Here is a 22,668-nt window from a genome sequence, read left to right as displayed (position 1 = left end):
CTCACACGCCAATCGGACCTCGCTGTGTCTGATATGTCAGCCAGCGAGTGAGTGTTCTCCAGCACACAGCGCTGGCTCTCTATCTAGTGCGTTGCCCCTGTGTCGCGGGTCACATGGCCAGCAGGTGCCCGCTCAGTGAGCTGACACGTCCCGACCATCCGCTAGTGTCTCATCAGGCCCACTCTGCTGGCCCCCTGTCTACAGACGGTGCAGAGTGGCTGCTATGCCCTGGTGACGAATCTTGGGTTGCTCCTCACTTGGGCCCTCAGTGGCCTGAGCCACCAGCCCCTCTCCTGTCATGGATGGTGCAGGTCAGCTGCTCTGCTCCTGGAACAGGCCCAGGGCCTCGTCCTACCTCGGCCATCCACTGAGTGGGCGAGCTGCTGCGACAGGCTCTCTCTCCCTGGCACTGTGTCACTGTCTAGTGCCAGGCGGGGATCTGCTGTGACTTGACTTCTCCAGCCGGCGGCTCCGACTTCCCGTCTGGAGCGTCATCCGCATATAGCGGATTTCTGTCACAGCGATAGCCAGCTGCCGTGCTCAAGTTGCTTGGTAGGCTGTCGCCCTGGCGTTTTGCCCGCATTCGCCGGCTTACACACCAGTCTCACCTCGCTGCGGCGAGTGGCATTTCTCCAGCCTAGCGTAGCCTGTTCTGTCTGGCGTGTTGCCTGCAGTGCGCGGTTCACACAGCCAGCAGGGCTCCTGTCATTGCTCGAGTGAGGCGGCTTCTCAGCTCTGACTGCAGCTTAAACCGCCGCCGCTGCTGCTGCTATTGCCCGCGCTTCGCCGGTTACGAACCAGCCGGACCTCGCTGTGTCTGATGCTCAGCCAGCGAGTGAGTGTTCTCCAGCCTGCAGCGCCAGGCTCCCTGCAGACGGTTCGCTGGTTACACGATAGCCAGGCCTCGCTTTGTCTGATATGCCAGCCAGTGAGTGTGTTGCCTGCGGTTCCGGCTGTACCTGAGTGTCTCATCCTCGAGTTCACTCTTGTGGCTCCCCTGTCTACAGACGGCGCTCAGTAGCCGCTTGGCCCTGGGGCGACCTGCGGGTCGCGTCCCTGGCCTGGCCCTCCTCTCCTGCGGCTGCACTGCAGCTGCCGGCTGTGTTCCCCTGACATGCTGCCTGCATTCGTCGGCTTACACGCTAGTCGGATCTCGCTGTGTCTGAAACGTCAGCCAGCGAATGTGTGTTCTCCAGCCTCTTTTAGCCAGTCTCTGTCTGGCATATAGGCTGCTGCGGCTGCAGGCTGTGTTCCCCCGGCCGGTAGGACCATTCTTTTTCCCCTCTTTTCCCCCACTTTGCAGTCTTTGGATTACGGACATATTTCCCCATCACATGAAGCTGGACCCTAAGGAGGAATTCCTTAAAAGTGAACTTTAAAAAAGAAACTTTAAAAAAAGGACCAAAAGCACTCTTAACAAAAAGACTCTTGCACAGAAAATCACAGCATTAATTTATTAATTAATTGTGGGCATTTATTTATGTTGTGTGTTGTATTAATTTTGTTCCATTTCCCCTTTCCCCCATTTATTCAATATATTTTTGGTTTTTCCTGAACAAGATATTGCAGTCTCTGGTCTCGTCATTCACACCATCTCGGCTCCATAAAGAACTATTTCTTCTGCGTGTCAGTCAGTAAACTCACCCATTGCAATAAAAGTAGCCCTTAAATAACATTGCGTTACACTGTCATTATTTTATTGTACAGTACTTTGGTCAACAGTTGTTGTTTTTAAAAGTGCTATATAAATAAAATTGATTTGATTTGATTTGATTTTTGTTTTTTGCACACTTGCACTTTATGTAGTCCCATGTTGATTGTCTGTTATATGTAGCACCATGATCTTGGAGGAACGTTGTCTCCTTTAATAAATAATTTAATGTTATTAATTTAATTTAATTTAATTATTTAGAAAGAGGGACAATACATATTAATGAACATTTTAACAAATGTAAATATGCCAGATTATAGCCATGGGCTAATTTCCATCTGCAGACCCTCTGGCAGGTTGGTCTAACACAAGTTAGTGTCTCTGTATGTTTTTACTATTTACAGATCATGTGACAAGAACAAAAACAGTGATCACATCATATTAGAACAAACAATGACAAGAAGAATAGACAACAGAGGACAATAGAGAGAACAATAACGGAAACACATCAATTATATTGCACAAACCCCAGTATTACACATGCCCTGACTGTCCTGATCAATGACTGTATAAAAGATGGACGACGCGACACCGCCTCCTCCCATTGTGCAAAAATGAAGCCAAAATATCCCGCTTGTGGAGGCTGCCATCTTGCAAATTTGGAGCCAGAGTCTGCACAGTAGTGACTTGAGGTGGAGCGACTGTGTAACGCTCCCGCCCACACACCCGCTGGACGTGACCGCAAACACGCCCCCTACACTTTTTACGTAGCCCGGCTGCTCGAGTTTTTTTGCTGGTTTATCGCGACTGACGACTTGTTTAATTAAGGTAAATACAACCATGTCACTGTTATAAAAAAGACACAGCTTATCATCTTATAGTTCTAAAATCACTCTGTTGTTAATTCGTTAGTTAGATTAGCCGCTAGCATACGCACTGTGTTGGAGGCTTGTTGCTAGCTAGTTAGCGATGCTACACACCTAATACTCTTAATAGTCTGTGTGTCTGTCTGTGAAGGATTCAGCACTTCTTATGGTTTTTTTTATCCATTTTTAGACAGCGATGAGATCATCTGCACACTCCACAGAAGCCCAGAGTTACTGTTAATATCAAAAATATAATGCTGTCCTTTGAGATTTTAACATAAGACTGTGAGTGTAATGGATCTAAAACTGTTTAAATCTTCAGAGCCCTCTACAGCCTGGTAACATGGAAACTTTAAAAACAGCAGCAGAACGTTTCAGTAATGTAGTCTAATTTGTTCTTTTCATTTAATAATAGAGTCCCTATTATATCAACAGCTACATTCACCCTGGAGAGAAACTAGTGAGGGAGACCACCCAGGGGCGGATCTAGAGAAATTTTCTTAGGGTGGCATGAGGGTGGCAAAGAAATCGAATGGGGTGGCAAAATCGAAGCTTTTTTTTCAAACATATGCAGGTGGTTACATATGGTTAAAATAATTAAAATGCAGTAAGTATACACGTTTTTCATATAAATATAGTCTATAACTTAACCCTCTACTGCATAGCGTTGCCCTGAGGCAACAAACCACATTTTCATGCCTTACACTGGCCCTTCAAAAAAACAACAACGTTTTTTTTCAAATAATGCTACCAGGCACATCTCTTTCCAATAAAATGATGAGTTGAAGGTGGTGTGACTTATATTTGGGGGGGCGGGGGCAGGACCCCTTTCTGCAAGCTGCACTACATGAGAGACAAGATAAAGATCACTATTTTACATGTTTATAGAGAAATAAATGTATATTAAAAAATACTTGTATGTGCATGGATATGTTAAGAAGCATATTTGATTGTTTTTTCTACTTTTTTAAATTTATTTATATAGTAAAACTGTTAATTTTCATTCGTTGCCTCAAGGCAACACTGCGCAGTTAGCCCAATTTTTTTCAGGCAATATAGTGCATTTGCATATGTGTGTAGAGATGTGTTTGTGTGCATTTATATGATCATAGTCAATGCTTTTTACTTTACAATCTACTCATAATTACAGGACATGGATGTAAATACCTTTTATGCAAGGAAACCAAGGGAATGTGCGCTTTCTGTCCTCAGAAAGTGAGGACAGTGAGCTTTCAGGGAGTGACAGTGAAGTAGAGGAGTATGAGGTTTGAGGGACACTTAGGAGCTCAGGGGTCAGGGGTCAGTTGGTAAAGTAACTGTGTCTGTGTGTGTGTTAGTGCCCACATAGCAAGCAGGTCTGGCCAGGATCTGGTATCAAATCGGCACTTTGAGTAATCTGGGAGAGTAGAAAAGCGCTATATAAAAATCAGTCCATTCACTGTCTGAACAGTTTCCGCATGTTACTTTTGCACTGTTTTGCATGTTCCGGCACATGTTGTTATTGCATGGCTTGATTAAGGTACACATTATGCTGACATCTGGGGCCAGAGCTGAAACTGTTCAGGCCAGCACAGGGCCAGCAGTGTGTCTACAACTGGCCCGTGGCTGCACACCACCTACAGATGGCCCACATACCGCAATGAATAACGGCCCTTTGGTGGCCCAGATCAGGTTTGCCAGAGGTAATCCACACATGGGCCAGCACAGGACGACTAGGGTGTCTGAAACTGGCCTTGTGCTGGCCCATGTGTGGGCCACCTCTGGCAAACCAGGTCTGGGCCACCAAAGGGCCGTCATTCTTTGCGGTATGTGGGCCATGTGTAAGCACATTGTGTGGGCCTGATCCCTGCCATACCAATATTGCTGTGCGGGTGTCAGTGTGTGTGGTCGTGTATTACTTATTGTTGTGGGGACACAAATTTGTTTACACACTCACATTGTGAGGTCTCGCCTACTTTATGGGGACAAATTGCAAGGTAAATCATTCAATTTTAGGGTGAAGGCTTGAGTCAGGGTTAGGATAAGGTTCAGGCAGGGACTTGTGATGGGTAGAGTCAGGATAAGTCTCCAGGAAATTAATGTAAGTTAATGTAATGTCCACAAAAGTGATGGAAACACAACGTGTGTGTGTGTGTGTGTGTGTGTGTGCGTGCGTGCGTGTGTGCGCGCGCGCGTGCATGGGGTTAGGGTCAAATGTTGGATGCATTTTGGTGTTTTATTGTTTTGTGAAATGTTTACATTGTTTATTTGTTGTTTATTTATTTGTTCATCCTTGTTGTACTAATACAACTTATTATAGAATAACTTGTTGCACAGTGTTGCCTTGAAGCAACAAACCAATATCTGTTTGGGGGGGGGGGGGCAGGGTGTCAAATTTTATGATTGATACATTATTAGGGACCCTAAAGCTCCCCCAAAATAGGGAGAAATATTTTTTTCCCCAAAAATTAAAAAGTCATGCAGTAGAGGGTTAATTATTATCTGTAGCCCACATAATTACACACTTTAGTTACATAAAACATGTGAGTTTTGATTCTATGTACTGTATAGCCTGTATAATAAATAAATATGTAGCCCAATAAGTATAAAATCCAGAAAGCTACACGACATGGGGCGTTTCATTTACAAACACAACTCTAACTTAAGTTTCACACTGTTTTTTGTTAGAAAACAATCACATTGTTACATGCTTAAATTACACAAAATGTCAGAAATCTGCACTGTCATGAACAAAAATTTAAACCTAATTTTTCATGATTTGTTGGATTAACCCACTGAGGTCTGAAATACAACCTGAAATTTTCCCCTGCCTTGTTTGGCATCATTCTTTTCAGCTCAACTGAATTTAGTTGTTTTTTTCACTGACACACTGCATTAGTATTACTGATCTGAAATCACACAAAGAACTTAAAATCCCAGTAGTATTTTTTTTACTGTAAAAAAAACCATACATGTTGAGTAAATTTTTATAACTTAAAATGCAAATATAAATTGTACATTTTGTAAACATATACAACTATTTATCCAAAAATGCAGCCAATACACCTGCCGTTTTTTTCATTTTCTACAACCATTTAAAAATATTACTAAAACTAAAATGAGAGAACAATCAGGTTTCGCAATAAGCTGCCCCACAAATGATGTGTGCCAGTGGAAAAAAAAGTTTGTCCACCAAAAGACAGATGAGAACAGCGCAGGGACAAACCTGCAGGCCTGACAACAGGAGGTGTATCACTCCGCTGGTTTTCTACTTAGTGACAGTGTTTACACTGCAATGTGCCTTTGTGACATTCATTAGTGCCCTCACTGACACACAAAACAAAACGACTACACAACAGAACGACTACACAAGACAACACAACACACTAAGTATACACTCCACACTAAACGTCACAAATCTCCCACATCTAAAAACTCTCTCTCTCTCTCTCTCGCTCTGTCTCGCTGCCGTTACCGTCACTCCCAAAGCTTTCCCCTCTTCCTAAACAACCAAATCCCACGTGTTAACTTTTTTTTAATTGGTCGACATGGTACATTTTTCCACCGATAGGAAAGAGGTGGCTTTTTTTCTTTCTTTACTGTTTTTGCGCTGTCCTTAGAAAACGCTTAAAACACACACAAAAACGTGACGACAGTATTTAGAAAAAAGCGTGGCTTATATATATTATCATAACTCTGGATTTACTGGCCTGTAATTAAAATTTAAAAACTTTGAAGTCCGAACTTTCAATGTGGGCTGAAATAGAGACTCAGCGTGGCTGCAGCTTGTTGCTATGTCAGCTTACATCAGTCATGTGATTTGGAGATGCAGCGTGTCCGTGGACCACAGAGGGTTAATAACACTCACCTTCATTCCATTTCCAGAGTGTAACATCCAACCACCTGTGTAAAAAGCGAAATTCCCATGGTGTTGTTCAAAATGTGCTCGGGCACAATCATAAACATCGCTTGCTACTGAAAACAAGAAAAAAAGCCGGTCCTGCTATGGGCTGAACCATTTGTTAATGGTGGAGGGGGGGAACACTATGCAATATATTCAGTTTTAGCATTTATATTCACAGTTGACTGTAACTACGCTCAAACTGTTAATGCTATCTTATTTTAATAAACAACACTGTCATATCCAAAACTGGGGTGGCACTTGGGGTGGCAAGGGATCATTTTAGTGTGGCACTTGCCACCCCATGCCACCCTTCTAGATCCGCCCCTGAGACCACAAGGACCAAGCTGGGTTTCCTGGGTCCAGAGGTTTGGAGAAACTTCTTCCCTTTCTTTCATCACAGCTGTCCTGTGCCAGATGTTCTGTTGACCCACTGAAAGAGACATCATTTAAGAAATACCAGGAAGACTGAAGCTCATCGCATTGATCAAGCAGGACTCATGATCTTCAGCAGCAGCTCCCTCACAGGGAAATTTTCAGCACTCCTCCGTAGGCCCGCCCAAGGGGTTGGATAAACCCAGCATTTCATGAACACTGTGATGGAGACCTTTGGTTTGTGTAATGTTATAAATAGTCGGATACTCCCCAGAGGCTCCGGACTTTTACATAAAGATATTATATTCAGTCCTGTAGAAAGTTATATATTTAAAAATATATGATCCTCTCTGGTTACTCTGGTATGAATAACTCTGAATCACTTTATGGTAAATAACACACTATGTGCAAAAAACTGTGAAAGAATTCCAGATGACAAGTTTGTAGTTCAACATACAAGTGACGACCTTTGACCTTCATCAGGTTTTATTTAATTGTGTTAGACAAAATCTCATATGCTCTTCATGCAGCTGAGTACATCAAGTGTTTAAAACAGAAGCTGTGCAGGTCTGAGATCAGCAGCTTTGTGAAACACCAAACTGAGGTCCTGTTTATGCTGATATATAGTGACACAGTTACATCAGTGATTAATCCTTTTGTTTTTTTGTCTTTAACTTTATCAATAAAGCTGCAGCTTTCACTACAGCACGTGTGGTACTTTAACCTTTGCACTGTTTTCATCAGTTCATTTTGCAGTTAACATGTGAACATGTTGGATGATCTGTCTGCTGTCACTGGGTGGTGCTGAGGTCTGAATCTGAGGGCAGCTCCTGTAATCACAAAGAGAACAGAACCATCAAACTCAGATATAAATTTTAGCCCTCAAAACTGAAATAAAGCTGATTCTTCTGTCCTCACACACTCAGGATCTGAAGTTCTTCTCTTACATTTTTTTCAGTATTACAGTACACTACAGTACTTTAATCCGTAGTTCCTGATTAATGAGGAGTTACTGAAGTACAAGCTTTTAAAAAAGATGTTACTGTGTTTACAGATGTGGCAAGAGACTGAAAACATGCTGTTGTTTGCACATATTTAATATTCAGCTCTGCACAGGAGCTGAAGCAGGGTGCAGCCTGTTGCTTTTACAGTATAATACTTGTAATAAAAGTACAGTAACAGTAATTAGTGACTGAGCAGCCCGGGGCGTTCCTCTTGATTTCTTTAGTAAATTCATTCACCTGCACAGATTAGCTAAACGAACCCTGACAGCCGAGTGCTCGTCTTAGCTAGCTAGGTCTCAGGACCTAGCTAAGGACGGTAGTTACGGATTAGCTTACAAACACGTTTAACTTACCGAAAAAGTGCAGCGGGGCCTCGGGTCCTTCTGTCGGGTAGTCCAGTTTACTGAAGAACACCTCAGGCTGTCAGGTTAAAACACTCGGTCGTGTTTTCGTAGCGTAAACGCTGGCCGTCCTCTCAGAGCCTACGCTCTATCTGCTATTCCCGAACAGAGATACGCAAGCTAATTTATTTTAGTCTGACCCCCGCTAACATGGGGGAGGCGGGGTTTATGACCTATACTGCAGCCAGACACCAGGGGGCGATAGAGACGTTTTGGCTTCATTTTTGGGGAGCTGTCGCGTCGTCCATCTTTTATACAGTCATTGGTCCTGATATTGCACTGACCTGTTACACTAGAGTTGGATGTGTCGAGACCAGTCTTGGTCTTGAGACCGGTCTCCAGACCACTTTTACGTGGTCTTGGTCTCGACGGACTTTGGTCTTGGTCTTGTCTTGGTCTCGCTGTCTCGGTCTTGCTGTCTCAGATCTGGTCTTGGTCTTGTCTTGGTTTAGGCGGTCTTGACTTCAAGTCTACGTTACACTAATAGTTGTTTCCCTTTTTCTAATACACTGACTCTTTTTCACGTCCAATATAAAGCATGATTAATTATGATCACCACTGCACATGGTTGGAATGACAATGAAGCCACTTGACTTGACTAATATGATCTTTACAAAACACCACACACTGGATATCTGCTGGTCTTGTAGAAGATACATTGTTACATTTGTTGACAATATCAGATATAACCCAGATAGCAAGACGACATTGAATCTATGTTGATTTTTCATCCGAACCGTCGTATATGGTCGGGGTTGAAATGCCAATGTTGTAACAACATTGAAATACTGTGGTAAACCGACGGTCTTACTATAGAGACGTTGTAACAATGTTGATTCACCGTTGTTTTTTTGTCATTGATATTTGATCTATTTATAGTCGACCAGGTGACAACAACAACGTTGAGAAAACGTCTATTTATAGTTGACGATCATTCGGCTCCGGTCACCATCAAAAACCATCGATTTGTAGTTGAGCATTAAATTGCATTGCAACTGATCGGGTATAAAGTACCAGAGAAAGTAGATTTATTGTTCATTTGTTATCAATGACTTGGTCTAGTTCACCAGCTTTAAAAAATCGTGTCTACGTGCAATTTATGTATAGTTGACCGGGAAATTAAAGCAGCGATCACTTGGACTATTCCGCAGCACCCCTCTCACATTGGTACATCCCCCCAGGTATTCATTGTCTTCTACAGTAGAGCGGGACATTTGATTTACTCTCAGCGGAATTGACCGGAGAAGGCATCAGTTCATGCACTGCACTGGCCCGCACCATGATTAGTATAAGGTAAGAATGAATGATTTTTTTTTACTCGTTATTTCGTTATGTTTGCATTTGAATAACAATAAAAAACTTGTTAATGTTGTACATTAACGACTTTTTTACTGTTATTTACGTTGCTCCCACAAAATGTGGGAGCCCGAAATTGTGTCTACTTCTTACAATTCGGCAACAAATAAATTGCACTGCGAACAAAGTATATCAACAAAGAAAACATTTTTGTTTCATAATTTCTTCGTTATATTCCCTTACAAAGCTAGCTTTAACGCTTCGAGGTTTCCTTTCTTCTTGCCGTCGCTTCGGCGCTTGACCCAGACTTTCGCTCTGTAGTTGCTTAGTACTACAAAAAATTCTAAATCTGTGATATATGATTGATAAACGTAAAGTTAACTGTATAAACGTGTTCAATGACTTTGTTACTTTTGATGATTGGAGAGCACTCGCTTCAATTCGCACACGAAAACTTTAGACTCAGTTTGAATGCTCACGCAGCATGCCCACGTGACTGTACGTTGTACGCGCACCTAACTTTACGTTGCACGCGTACATGACTTTCCGTTTGTGCCTTAAATAATGAATAAGGCTACGTCCACACGTACCAGCGTATTTTTGAAACCGCTGATTTTTCTATGCGTTTGCACCTTTTGTCCACACGTAATGTATGTCTGGCCGTACATTGTGTTTGTATTTCCAGGCACATTTCACGAAGCAGAACGCAGTCTTCAGAGATATCCACGTGAACGCTGTGATACGTCTGACCTTCAGTCCGAAGCTGAAACTCAGACCAGTCTTAAAAGAAAGCACAAGTAAAACCTTTTTATTCACAAACATATCTTTGATTGTTAAGAATTTATGATCTTGTCTTTTATACATATCTGTGGTGCTTGCATACTGCAATATCACCACATAATATAGTCCAAAAAGTGGAAGTTTGTAAACTTTTTAAAAATGCAAAGCCGTGTACACTTGTGCACTTCAAAAATTCATTGTATACTGTACCTTCTTGCACGTCTCTGTTTCCTGTGTGTGTTGTTAGAAATCAAACTAACTTTAGGAAACAATATGCCAAAAGCATATTTACAATTACTTAAGACCGTTTTTAATTTCTTTTCTTTAGACCAAATCCCCTGTACACATATACGGACTCAGAGGATGAGCAGCCTACAAAAAAACGGTTTCCCCAGGCCCCTCGAGTGAAAATACCAGGTAATAAAATACTGTCTAGTGTCTGTGTACATATCTGTGTCTGACACGAGGAAACTTTTTTGACAAGTTGTCTGTATTCTTAAATACTTAAAAAATTATCTTTTTCTAAACAGCCCTCATCACTCCGCAGTCTGCCCCCCAGCCCACTGATAGCAACCATCATAATGCCCCACCCAGCTCCCGGCACCTTTCGCCACTCCGGCACAAACCGACACAGCTTTGCGATCTCCCCAGCATGCAGAGTCTGATGTCTTCCCTATAGATGGTATGCTTTTTAAAAAGCTTTAAAGCTGCATCACAATGTCATTGTACTCTTATCTAAAAAAAACAAAACAATTTATACTCCTGAATGTCATCTTGTTGTGATTTTTTTTTTCTGTAGATTCCAGAGACTCTGTGAGGCCACTATTGCAAGGCAAGTTTGAAAATCTTGGAATTTCACAGTTTACATGGTATAACAAATATATGTGACAGGCAAAAACTAGTAAACACTTTTAGCAGTTACAAGAACTAACAAATGAATATCCAACAAAAGGGAATAGAAATACATTGTACTGCCAATACTTTGGTTTATTCTTTGTATGACTTGAAAATCAGGCTTTAGGGAAAACTAAATGACATGTTTCTATCATCAATTACATGAAGTAAACACACAAGCACTTGCATACACATTTAAGACATGAGACACGCTAATTCCATCTCATAAAATGTGTCTATAGGTGAGACGCTTTGCGTTGATTGGTGCTGCTGGACCACACTGGAGGTGCGAGTCCGCCGTGTAATGGTTTATGCCATTACAAAGGAGCTGGCCTCTGTACTCAACTGGGCAGGGGAAAAAAAACCAAGGACCAGACAAAGCAAAAAAGGGCATTTAAAGAGACAGCACTGTGCAGATGCATATTTGGTAAGTTTTAACATTTATTGTAGTTTTATGAGCCTAAAGTGAACAATAAAGGGATCAATTGATGTGCTGGGTGCATTTCACATTTCCTATGTCTGTTTTTTGCTATATTACTTTGTCTTTCTTAATAACAAGACTTTCATATCCGGTTAATCTGGAGATGGAGTCTTTGGTCTTCGGCTTGTTTTGTCCTCGGGTTGTACACTTTGTACAGCCTGAGGGCCCATGTTTTCTTTTTCTTTTTCTTTTTTTTTAAAGGATACACGGCACACCATGCTAAGACATATCACATTTTCAGCTTATAGCTCTTTGGGAATCAAATGCGGCAGTTTGCTGATTTCCGCCTGGTGACTTTCATGTTTATCAGCCTAGGAGTTTACATACTTTCTCCCTGCTGAAGACAATTAACAAGAGCTTATTCATGTGCTCTAATTCCCTTTTTTTGTCTTTGTTTTTTTGTGTGTGTGTCTATTTTTGTCCTAGATGGCCTGGCGCAGCAGGTAGGGGCGAACTCTGTCTGAGTTGGTCTTTGCTCAAGCAGTCCAGAAATGGCTCAGATATGATCCAGATCGTACGGGTGGCGCGCAGGACGCCCATCATCCATCCCCATCCCGGAGTAAATAATAAAAAGTGACGTGAAACATAGAAATGTAAATAGGAAACTTTGTCTTTTAATAAAGTACTTTGCAAATGATACATGTCTATTGACCTTTTTTGTTTTTTTTGTTTTTTTCAATAAAAAGCAACTGTGCGAAAGAGGTGGAAAAGCAATACCATATCTCAACAGTGTTTCAATATCAGAATCTGACATTGTTTCAATGTCAACAGTGTTAGAAAATATAACGTCGAATCAATGTCAGGTTTCAACATTGATTCAACATCAAAACCTGACGTTGTTTCAATGTTAAAAATGGGTGCAAGAGTGACGTTGGGTCAACGTCACACTTCAACGTTGATTCAATGACGTCGCCTGATATTGACTCAACATTGTTTCAATGTTTCCTTGCTATCTGGGAACTGAGCTCAAATCAATTAATTCAATGGCGCCGAGTATTGCAGCCTCGTCGTGAGCTCCCCCAAGCAACAGCTGGTTTTTGTGTTTAATTTTACTTTTCCTTTATTTTTTCACGAGTAGCACATGTCTCTTTGTGTACGACCGACAAACCTTACTGGACATAAGAGATGGACTTTCTCATCACTTTCCGGAGTTCAAGTTTTGCAACACGGAGCCTCCGTTTGCAGACCCCTTATTCATCTCACCTGAGACGCCTTTGTTCTGTGCCCCTGGAGGCCACAAACGCCGACGCAGAGGGAGAAGATCTGGTGTTCTGGTTTGACTGAGACGGCGCACTAACAGACCACCGTTACCCAGTTTATTACTGGCTAATGTGCAGTCTCTGGAGAACAAGCTGTGCGAGCTTCGGGCACGGATCTCATTCTAGCGAGAGATGTGGGACTGCTGCGTGATCTGCCTCACAGAAACCTGGCTATCAGACAAGGTACCGGACTCCGCAATACAACTACCAGGGTTCTCTGTGCACCGCGCGGACAGGTCACAGGAGCTTACTGGGAAAAGCAGAGGCGGTGGTGTGTGTTTCATGATCAACAACAGCTGGTGTGATTATGCAAACTTGCACCCGGTAAAATCCATCTGCTCCCCGGACCTGGAGTACCTGATGGTTAAGTGCCGGCCATTCTGGCTACCGAGGGAATTTACAGCAGTGATTATTACGGCTGTTTACATTCCCCCACAAGCCGACACTGACCGAGCACTCAGGGAACTGTACAGCGCGATCATCAGTGAGGAAACCGCACACCCAGAGGTGGCGTTTATCACGACCGGGGACTTTAACAAGGGAAACCTGAAGAAAGTTTCACCAAAACTCCACCAACACATCCATTTCAACACTCGTGGAGACTGGCTACTTGACCGCTGCTACACCTCCTTCCGGGATGCGTACAAAGCCCTCCACCGCGCCCCATTCGGCCAATCAGATCACCGCTCCATCCTGCTCCTGCCCTGCCTACAGGCAGAAGCTGAAACAGGAAGCTCCAACCCTGAGGGCGGTGCACCGTTGGTCGGACCAATCGGAGTCTACGCTGCCGGACTGTTTTGATCACGCGGACTGGGAAATGTTTCACGTGGCTGCTAATGACATTGATGAGTACACAGACTCAGTCTGCGGATTTATCAGAAAATGCGTGGAAGATGTCGTCCCATCCAGAACAGTTAAATCCTTCCCAAATCAAAAACCCTGGATTAACAAAGATGTTCGCACGGCGCTGGCGGCACGGCGCTGGCGGCACGGAGCACCGCTTTTACCTCCGCGAACACATCGGACTACAAACACGCACATTACCAACTCCGGAAGACGATCAAAGCAGCCAAACGTGAGTACAGGGACAGGGTGGAGCAACAGTTTGACAACCCTCGGAGTATGTGGCAGGGACTAAACACAATCCCAGACTTTAGAGGGAAAACCAGCACACCGCAGACCACGGCCTCTCTGTGTGAGGATCCGAACGTATTCTACGCCAGATTCAACACAGCGAACACCATGAGACCGGACAGAGTGCGCACCGCGGATGACGTCACTGTGCACACTGTGTCTGAGGAGGATGTGTGGAAGTGCTTCAGGAAGGTGAACGGACGCAAAGCTACTGGTCCGGACGGGATTCCCGGCCGCGTCCTCAAGTCATGCGCGGCTCAGCTGGCTGGAGTGTTTACACACATCTTCAACCTTTCCCTCTCTCTGTCTGTAGTCCCAGCCTGCTTCAAAATGGCCACCATCGTCCCTGTACCCAAATCCTTCACCATCTCATCACTGAACGACTGGCGACCTGTAGCCCTGACCCCCATCGTGAGCAAATGCTTCGAGAAGCTGGTCAGGGACTTCATCTGCTCTGCACTACCCGACTCACTGGACCCTCTACAATTTGCATACCACCACAACAGGTCCACTGATGATGCCATAGCCCTGACACTACACACTGCCCTCTCGCACCTGGAGAAGAGAGACACGTATGTGAGAATGCTGTTTGTAGATTACAGCTCAGCATTCAATACCATCGTTCCCTCGAAGCTGGACAGGAAACTGCAGGATCTAGGACTGAGCAGCTCCCTCTGCAGCTGGATCCTTAACTTCCTGTCTGACAGACGCCAAGTGGTCAGACTGGGCAGCATCACCTCATCCCCCATCACACTGAACACTGGTGCTCCACAGGGGTGTGTACTGAGCCCTCTCCTGTACTCACTCTACACCTACGACTGCACGGCCACTAGAAACTCCAACATCATTGTGAAGTTTGTGGACGACACTACAGTGGTCGGTCTTATCACCAACGGTGATGAGGCGGCTTACAGGGAGGAGGTCAGCGCCCTGACCCACTGGTGTCAAGACAACCATCTCACCCTCAACGTCGCAAAGACAAAGGAGTTGATAGTGGACTTCCGGAGGTGCAGAGAAGTACACACCCCCATCACCATCAACGGCACCGCTGTGGAGAGAGTGAGCAGCTTCCGCTTCCTTGGTGTACATCTGGCTGAGGATCTTACGTGGTCAGTACACATAAACAAAACAGTGAAGAAGGCGCAGCAGCGCCTCTTCTTTCTCAGGAGACTGAAAAAATTTGGCATGAGCCCCCGCATCCTCAGGACCTTCTATCGCTGTGCCATTGAGAGCATCCTCACTGGATGCATCACCACGTAGTACGGCAACAGCACTGCTTACAACCGCAAAGCTCTCCAGAGAGTAGTGCGGTGTGCTGAACGGATAATTGGAGGTGAGCTTCCCTCCCTCCAGGACATCTACAGGAAGCGGTGCCTGAGGAAAGCGGGGAGGATCATCAAGGACTCCAGTCACCCCAGCCATAAACTCTTCAGACTACTTCCATCAGGAAGGAGGTTCTGCAGCATCCGGTCCCGAACCAGCAGACTGAGAGACAGCTTTTTCCATCAGGCCATCAGACTGCTGAACACGTCATAGACACCTCACCCTCACTACTGGAACTTCAACATTATGCACTCCATACTGTACATTAATGCCACTGTTTTGCACATGTCCAACTGCCAACCTCTGTATATTTAATTTTATTGTTTATTCTATTTAATTTTTAAAATATGTATATACACACACACACACACGTAGATATACATATTTAGTATACACATCCAGTAATGCGCATATACTCTTATATTGTATATATATTTATTCATATAATTCTCAGATTTACCCATTCTTATATTTTGCTTGTTCTTATGTTATTGTATTTTTGCACACCTCTGTTGCTTGTGAAGCTTGCACACAAGAATTTCACTCGCATGTACTGTACCAGTGTACCTGCACATGTGATGTGACAATAAAAGTGATTTGATTTGACTCACGTAGCACTAAATCACAACAACAGTCTCTCCACAATAATACAGAGAAATCCCCAGCAATCAGATGAACTATGAGTAGGCAATACATTACAGTGGGAAGAAAAACCTTTCTCTTAAGGGGAAGAAAGCTCCAGCAGAAGCAGACTCAGGGAGGGGCAAACATCTGCTGCGACTGGTTGGGGGAGATGGCTTAAGGAAATACTGTCTATTTGTAATTCTCTGTATATAAATTCGGACAAAAATAAAGTAATTATATCTGGCTTTAAAAACTATATAAATAAGTTCAGGCTCATCTCTATATGTTTTCATATGGCCTGTAAGATGCATATCAAACATCCTGACTACTCTAAGTCCTTAATAACATATTAACTTCTATTCACTGGCCACCCTTGAATGTGAAAAAATACTTTTAAAATCTTCTCCTCACTTACCAATAATTCATTACTGTACTTAAGAGCACTTTGCCCTAAAAGTGGAGCCTTATTTATTGTTCCTAGTTTCCAGAGGCAGAATTGGAGGCAGAGCCCTCAGCTATGGATGTAAAAGCCCAACAAGGGGCATGGGTTGGAAATGAGCAGTAACTTCACTTTAATTCACTGGTGGCATGGTGGTTTGCTCTGTCAGGCCACAGAGCAGTCCAAAGACTGTGGGGTTTGTGGGGTTAGGTTAACTGGTGATTCTAAATTCAAATGGTTGTCGGTTTCTCTGTGTAGCCCTGTGGCAGACTGGTGACCTGTCTGGGTCGTACTAAAGGGTTTTGCTTTGTATTCTATTGGAAATTGTAAAATACGTCCACACAGACCGAACAGCGTTTAAATCTGTGGGTGTAAATGGTAAATGGACACTTATACAACATGCCACATTCACCCATTCATACAAGCTGTTTCTTCTATGATTTTTTTAAATGCTCACTAACTAACATTCATACACATTCATACTCTGATGGATGCATTGCACAGCAACTTAGGCGTAATATCTTGCCCAAGGTTATTTTGCATGCAGACTGGGGATCAGCCAGGGATCGAACCACCCTCCGAACCCTCCTGACCTACAGCCACTCCGATGTGGCTGTGGAGAAATAATATTGGAATATTACTTTGGAAGTGAATTGTAACCTCAGTCCTCGGGGCAATAACATGGTTATACATGGTTATACAATGCTGGAGTCATACAGAAGCCTCTTTCAGGTGGAGAGGACGCGTCTGTCATGATGGAAATCAAACCCAAAGCCATAAAAAGACTTCTTCATGGTTTTAAACCTTCCCTGAATGATCATTACTCTGAAAGCCATTCAGGGAAGGTTTAAATACTGGAACTGGAAAAATGGCTACAAGTGAGAAAAAAGAAGTAAAACAAACCTGTGACTGTCATTTTCATTCAGTGCTCTGAAATCTGATGGAAACTCATAAATGTGAGAAATCAGTTCATTAAAAACTATCATGTGGTGCAAACTTTTCAAATATATTGCAGACGCATCTATTCTTTGTCCCTAAGGCTATGTGGCTGCACTACCGCTGAACAGGTTGATATGAACGGCACAGGTTATTCAAAGTGTGCAGGTGCTGTCTAAGGCAATGACATAGTGTTGGCAGGGAGAGCGAGAGCAAGAAGAGATGGACGAGGAGAAGGGGTGAGGGGAAGTGAGACGACAGTGTCAAAGTGATTTCTGTCAATTGGCTGAGGAGGCGCTCAGAAGGGGGACCAATCCCTGCTGCTGTACACAGCCAATTAAAACTCAGTGTTTACGTACACGCATGCAGCCCCTTATCACTTCCACCAGACAGGACCGTGTGTCCACCACCGACTGGATCTGTACTGGCACATAAACTCATGGTTGCATCAAGAATGGAGCGATGATTAGAGCCAAGTCTAAACAAAGAAAAATTACATTGATGTATTTAAGGTATACATTTTACTCTGGATGAACAAGACAAAACTACCACTTCCTGCTACCTGACCTCCTTAGTCTGAGTGTACTGGGCACTCTGACATTAAACGTATAAAGACTCTACTCTGATTATCAAACATGACGAGTGTCTGAGCGAGATGCACACTGAAGTCCCAAGGTGAATCTGGAGTGATGGAAAGAAGAGATGGCATGTGCATCGTTGCGGGCGGAGGGAGTGCACTGCTCCCACATCCCAAAGAACAACAAATCCAAAGCTATTGGCCTATTTGAGTCTTTTGGCTGTCAAAGTCACCGATGACACACACTGCTGAGACACTCAACAAGAAGAAAAGGAGATGAGGGAGGGCAGCTGCCACAGATTTGAGGACAGAATGCTGCAACACATCACACCCTAACATCTATCATCTCCACTCTTAACAGAGCCTTTGGCCTGCCACTGCTGATCTGCTCTTTATCAAGACACAAGCAGAGGAATAAGGCCAAACTCACTGTTTGTGCAAATCAGCTCAATGTAAGCAAGGAGGTCAATGATAGTTCTCAGTACTCAACAGGAGGCAAAAAGGTGAGTTTCCTAAAGCTCAAAGAGAAAGTACACTAAAACCCTAACCCACTAAAACTGACGGCAAAGAGATGAATTCTTTTTGAGGACTGATGAGGGCGAGAGCTGGTTTACAGACAGCTTTTAGCAATCTTCATACTTCAACTGTACTGAATCCTAAATTGAATACTACTACACGACCCACACAATCAGATATAGTGTCAGTGCACAAACAAACTGATGTGTCATGGTGGCTCCATCACATTTACTTAGCTGCAGGACAAGCTGATGAAGTACAACAAGCTGTGCTTGCTGTGGCTCGTCTAACATTTTCCCATAATGCAAGTAATGAAGTGCCTCATCACCCACAGACAAGCATACCAATGGTGGTGCTGTTTCTCTCTCATGTGGGACGTGTTTTCTAAAACAGTAATGGTCAGCAGAACCTGCAGCAGCTCTGTTTACTCCACCTTCATATTTCTCAATAAATGCTAACATGCTTGATACGTCTTAGGCATTACATTTCTGTCATAATGTGAAATTTGCACATAAATATCTGCACACTATGAAGGTAAATCAGGATGGAATCAGCACCTAATTCAAAACTTCAATCCATCGTTTTGTCTTCTTTGCTTGCCTAACACAAAACAGGCAGAGAAACAAGGACATAAAGTGAGAAAGGTTCAGAGCACGGAGAGTAACGATGCTCGTGATGCTCAAAAGACTGCCCATCTGGAAATGTATGACAAATTCCTCTTGGCACAAAATGGCAGTCAGCTGAATGTGGGCAGTGAATACTGTGACAGTAAAAACTCCATCAACAACACTGCTGTCCAATGTTTTTATCAACATGAGCACTGACACACACACACACATATATCCTGTGAAGAACACTGGTCTTACTCTGTCTGCAGGTGAAACCACAGCTCAGGTGGAGTCTTTTATTTTAATTATATTTCTCTAATAATATAAACGGGAATAATTCTGTTCTTCATAAAACAATCTTATTTTGTCATTTGGATAATAAGCAGAAGAAAATATAGAGCAGTCTGTGCTGTGTCTACTGTACTGAGGTATTTATGTCCTTATCTTGTATGTGTAGCTGCACATTAATCCACAGAGGTGCTTCTCAAAGCTTCTTTTCAAACAGTACCGCGAAAACTTTTTCAAAGCTGTGTGGGAGTGCAGCAAGAACGCGCAGGATTGCAGTGTGTGCTAGTACACACACGCACACACACACACGCACACACACTGCACTGTATGACATTTAAAGCAAAGCTTACCCACGAACAGACTGATCTGATGAGAAGCCGACATCCCTCCATGCGCCAAGGACAAATCAGGGGAGGACTCTACCGCGACCACAGCGAGACCCGGAGCCGCACCTCAACTGCACGCCACTGTCAGCATCGCCCTTCATCCGAGCGCAAAGCCCCGCGTCTGCTGACCTGTCTGCTCGTCAGCGTGCTGCTTCCTTGATGTCTTCCCGTCTGTGCGTCCTGCTGCTACTCCTGCAGCTAATCAAAAGCCGAGCTGCGGACGAGTGCAGATACCCAGATCTGCACAAACATTTGAAATCGTCACTAAAATCACATTTTTATGGTCTGGCTGCTAACGCACGTTGACCTAAACATTTTGGTTTTAACAGCCTTAGTTGTTGTTTTAGATTTTTTTTATTGACTTATTTTAGTTATTTGTGTGTTTTTCTATATTTTACTGCCTCATTGTTGTGGATTTTATTTATTATATTATTATTTTACATCGTTAAGCCCTTTCTGCATCATGGACTGTTTGGAAATGTGCTATAAATAAACTGGACCTTCTGTGTGCTGCTGTGACCTGCATTTTATACAATTATTATACAAGAATGTGATATTACATCTATTTAAGGTCTAATAGATATTACAGACTACAAGTATAAAATCATTTTCAAAACTCTCCAGGGTGCAAGATGCTAGCAGGCAGGGCATACATGGAACGCCATAACCAAGTGGTCGGCATAGTGTACAGAAACATCTGTGCAGAGTATGGCCTGGAAGTCCCGAGGTCAAAATGGGAGACGCCCCCAAGGGTGGTGAAGAATGACCGAGTCTGTGGGACTTCCAGATACAGACGGACAAACTGGTGGTGACTTACCAGTTGGACATAGTAAGTAGTGGACAAACAGAGGAAGATGGCCTTGGTAATAGATGGTGCGATAACAAGTGACAGCAACATCAGGAAGAAGAAACACAAGAATCTGGAGAAATACCAAGAGCTGAGAGAGGAGCTGGAGAAGATGCAGAGGGTGAAGGTAACAGTCGTATTTGGGCTCAGGTCTTCAGTACTGATGGCCCCCCTTCTCCTGGATCTTTCTCTGTGTGCCTTTGGCTAGACATTGTTATATTACACATATGCTGTAATAAGAGAAATAATACTGATAGAAATGAATAAATAAACAGATAAAACAAACACATAAACAAGAGGAGCCTAGAGAGAATTTATAGAGCTCATCTTGGAAAAACAAAAGTGTTTAGTACGACATCACGAATTGTGATTGCAAAAGCTGCCAGACAAGACACGCTGAACAAAATAAAAACAAAGTGTGTACTTTAATCTCACCTTGACTTTTTGATTTAATGTGAAGATGTACAGAGGCAAAATTACAAAAATAGACCTTTCTATGTATGAGGGGAGACCACGAGAAAAGTACAAGATCTGAACCCAAGTCAGTGATGGTGCAGTTTTACTCCTCCTCACTTTCTCCATCACCATCTAGTACGCTGCTGCCTCTGCCATGGATAAAGGCAGACTGCACTGGTTTGTCCGCTGCACTTAGAAGGTGGTGGGCTGCAATCTGTACACCTCCAGGACACTGAGATGTAATGAAGGTTTCTGCCAACAACTTACGCGCAGACAGAGGTGGATCGAGTATCCAAAAATTGTACTCAAGTAAGAGTAGCATTACTTTAAATATTATTACTCAAGTAACAGTGAAAAGTAGTCATCCAAAAACTTACTCAAGTAAGAGTAAAAAAAGTAGTTGGCGAAAAGGCTACTCAAGTACTGAGTAACTGGTTGTAATGTCTAATTTATGTGTTTAGTTTGTTTAAATAAATGCTCAGACAAACAAAAATACATAAATGTACAAAATTCAGTATTTTCAAATAGAAATTATGTAAAACCATTAACAAAATAAGGCACAACAATTCTAATTTCCAGATTTCAGTTTTTCACAACAAAGCTTTTTTAAGCAATACCCACAGTAAATACATTCACATTTACAGCAGCCTCAGAGAAGACATTAGAACGAGGCAACTTCATATCTATGTAGACACTAAAGCTGATGTGCCAGAATGTCAGACTTGGGGTGGATCTTTTAAATACAAGGAGGGATAAAGTAAATCAGAAACACAGGACACAGAAATGCAACAGGTATAATCAGGAAAATTTTATTCCCCAAGGCGGACAGCAGGAATATTAAAAAAGACTGACTTTGACTGACAGCTTATAGATCCATACCTCCAGTGAATGGACATGAAAGGTACCTCTCCAGCTCCCCTGATTCTGGATTTCCTGACCCCATGGATCCAAGGAAGTCATCTTCATCAGTTAGGCTGCTGTTTGTGCTGACCTCACCCAACTCTGTGTCTAGGTGATGTCTGATGAAGGTCAGACCTGTGGAAAGATGTATGGTTAGGTCTGTGCATTAATGTGCTGTATAGACTGCCGAGCTGCTGATGCTTGGCATTAAATTTTTATCACACCGGAGATGTTTTTTTCCCTAACTAACACTATGATCCCAAATCACAGTAACAAGAGAAGTCATTGTAAGTCAAAATCTAGTGGCTCACAATTTAATGGATAACATGCATATTTAACAGCTTTTAAGAGGCTCTCCTCTGTCGTCCACGATGTTCTAAATCTTGGTAGAAGTATTGCAGCTGCAATCAGCTCAGGGTCTTCCTGCAGGATCCATCCTGCAGCGCATCAACAAGAGGTCTACACATTTTGCAAGATGACTCCAGCCCCCTCAGCTTCTTCAGCAACTGGTAAAGTGTTGGCAGCAAGAACCCCATGTGCACAGATGATTCCCCTTGGAGGATAATAATGGCCATGGCAACGGGCTTCATCACAGCAGTGTAACTCAACCAAAAATCCCATTTCAGCAGGATTGAACCTAAAAAAGGTGTAAAAACAGAAATAAGTCATAGCCATTTCTACAGCAATGTAATAACTGTGCATTGTCTGTAAAATTTGCAAATAATTGCAAAATGAGACAGTAAAACT

At 43.2% G+C, this 22,668-nt stretch overlaps 1 long non-coding RNA gene and 1 pseudogene across 3 annotated transcripts; one reads left to right on the top strand and one right to left on the bottom strand.

Annotated features, from left to right (window-relative positions):
- The window catches only part of LOC134637767 (CXADR-like membrane protein), a 110,440-nt pseudogene extending 90,545 nt beyond the window's left edge, over positions 1 to 19,895 (bottom strand).
- On the top strand, positions 9,240 to 12,265 carry LOC134637768 (uncharacterized). 3 transcript variants are annotated; one of them, XR_010095168.2, is made up of 6 exons: positions 9,240 to 9,470; positions 10,159 to 10,270; positions 10,582 to 10,670; positions 10,784 to 10,935; positions 11,053 to 11,085; positions 11,390 to 12,265. It is a non-coding gene; the product is annotated as an uncharacterized LOC134637768 (long non-coding RNA). The 3 variants fall into 3 exon arrangements; XR_010573881.1 differs by lacking the exon at positions 9,240 to 9,470 and having other exon boundaries at positions 9,656 to 10,270; positions 11,390 to 11,574; positions 12,055 to 12,265; XR_010573880.1 differs by lacking the exon at positions 9,240 to 9,470 and having other exon boundaries at positions 9,656 to 10,270.
- Positions 19,896 to 22,668: the final 2,773 nt, after the last annotated feature.

Source organism: Pelmatolapia mariae, linkage group LG10_11, assembly GCF_036321145.2.
Source record: "Pelmatolapia mariae isolate MD_Pm_ZW linkage group LG10_11, Pm_UMD_F_2, whole genome shotgun sequence".
Taxonomy (NCBI): domain Eukaryota; kingdom Metazoa; phylum Chordata; class Actinopteri; order Cichliformes; family Cichlidae; genus Pelmatolapia; species Pelmatolapia mariae.
The sequence above is the reverse complement of the archived record's forward strand: the minus strand, read 5'-3'. Positions and strand labels throughout refer to the sequence as shown.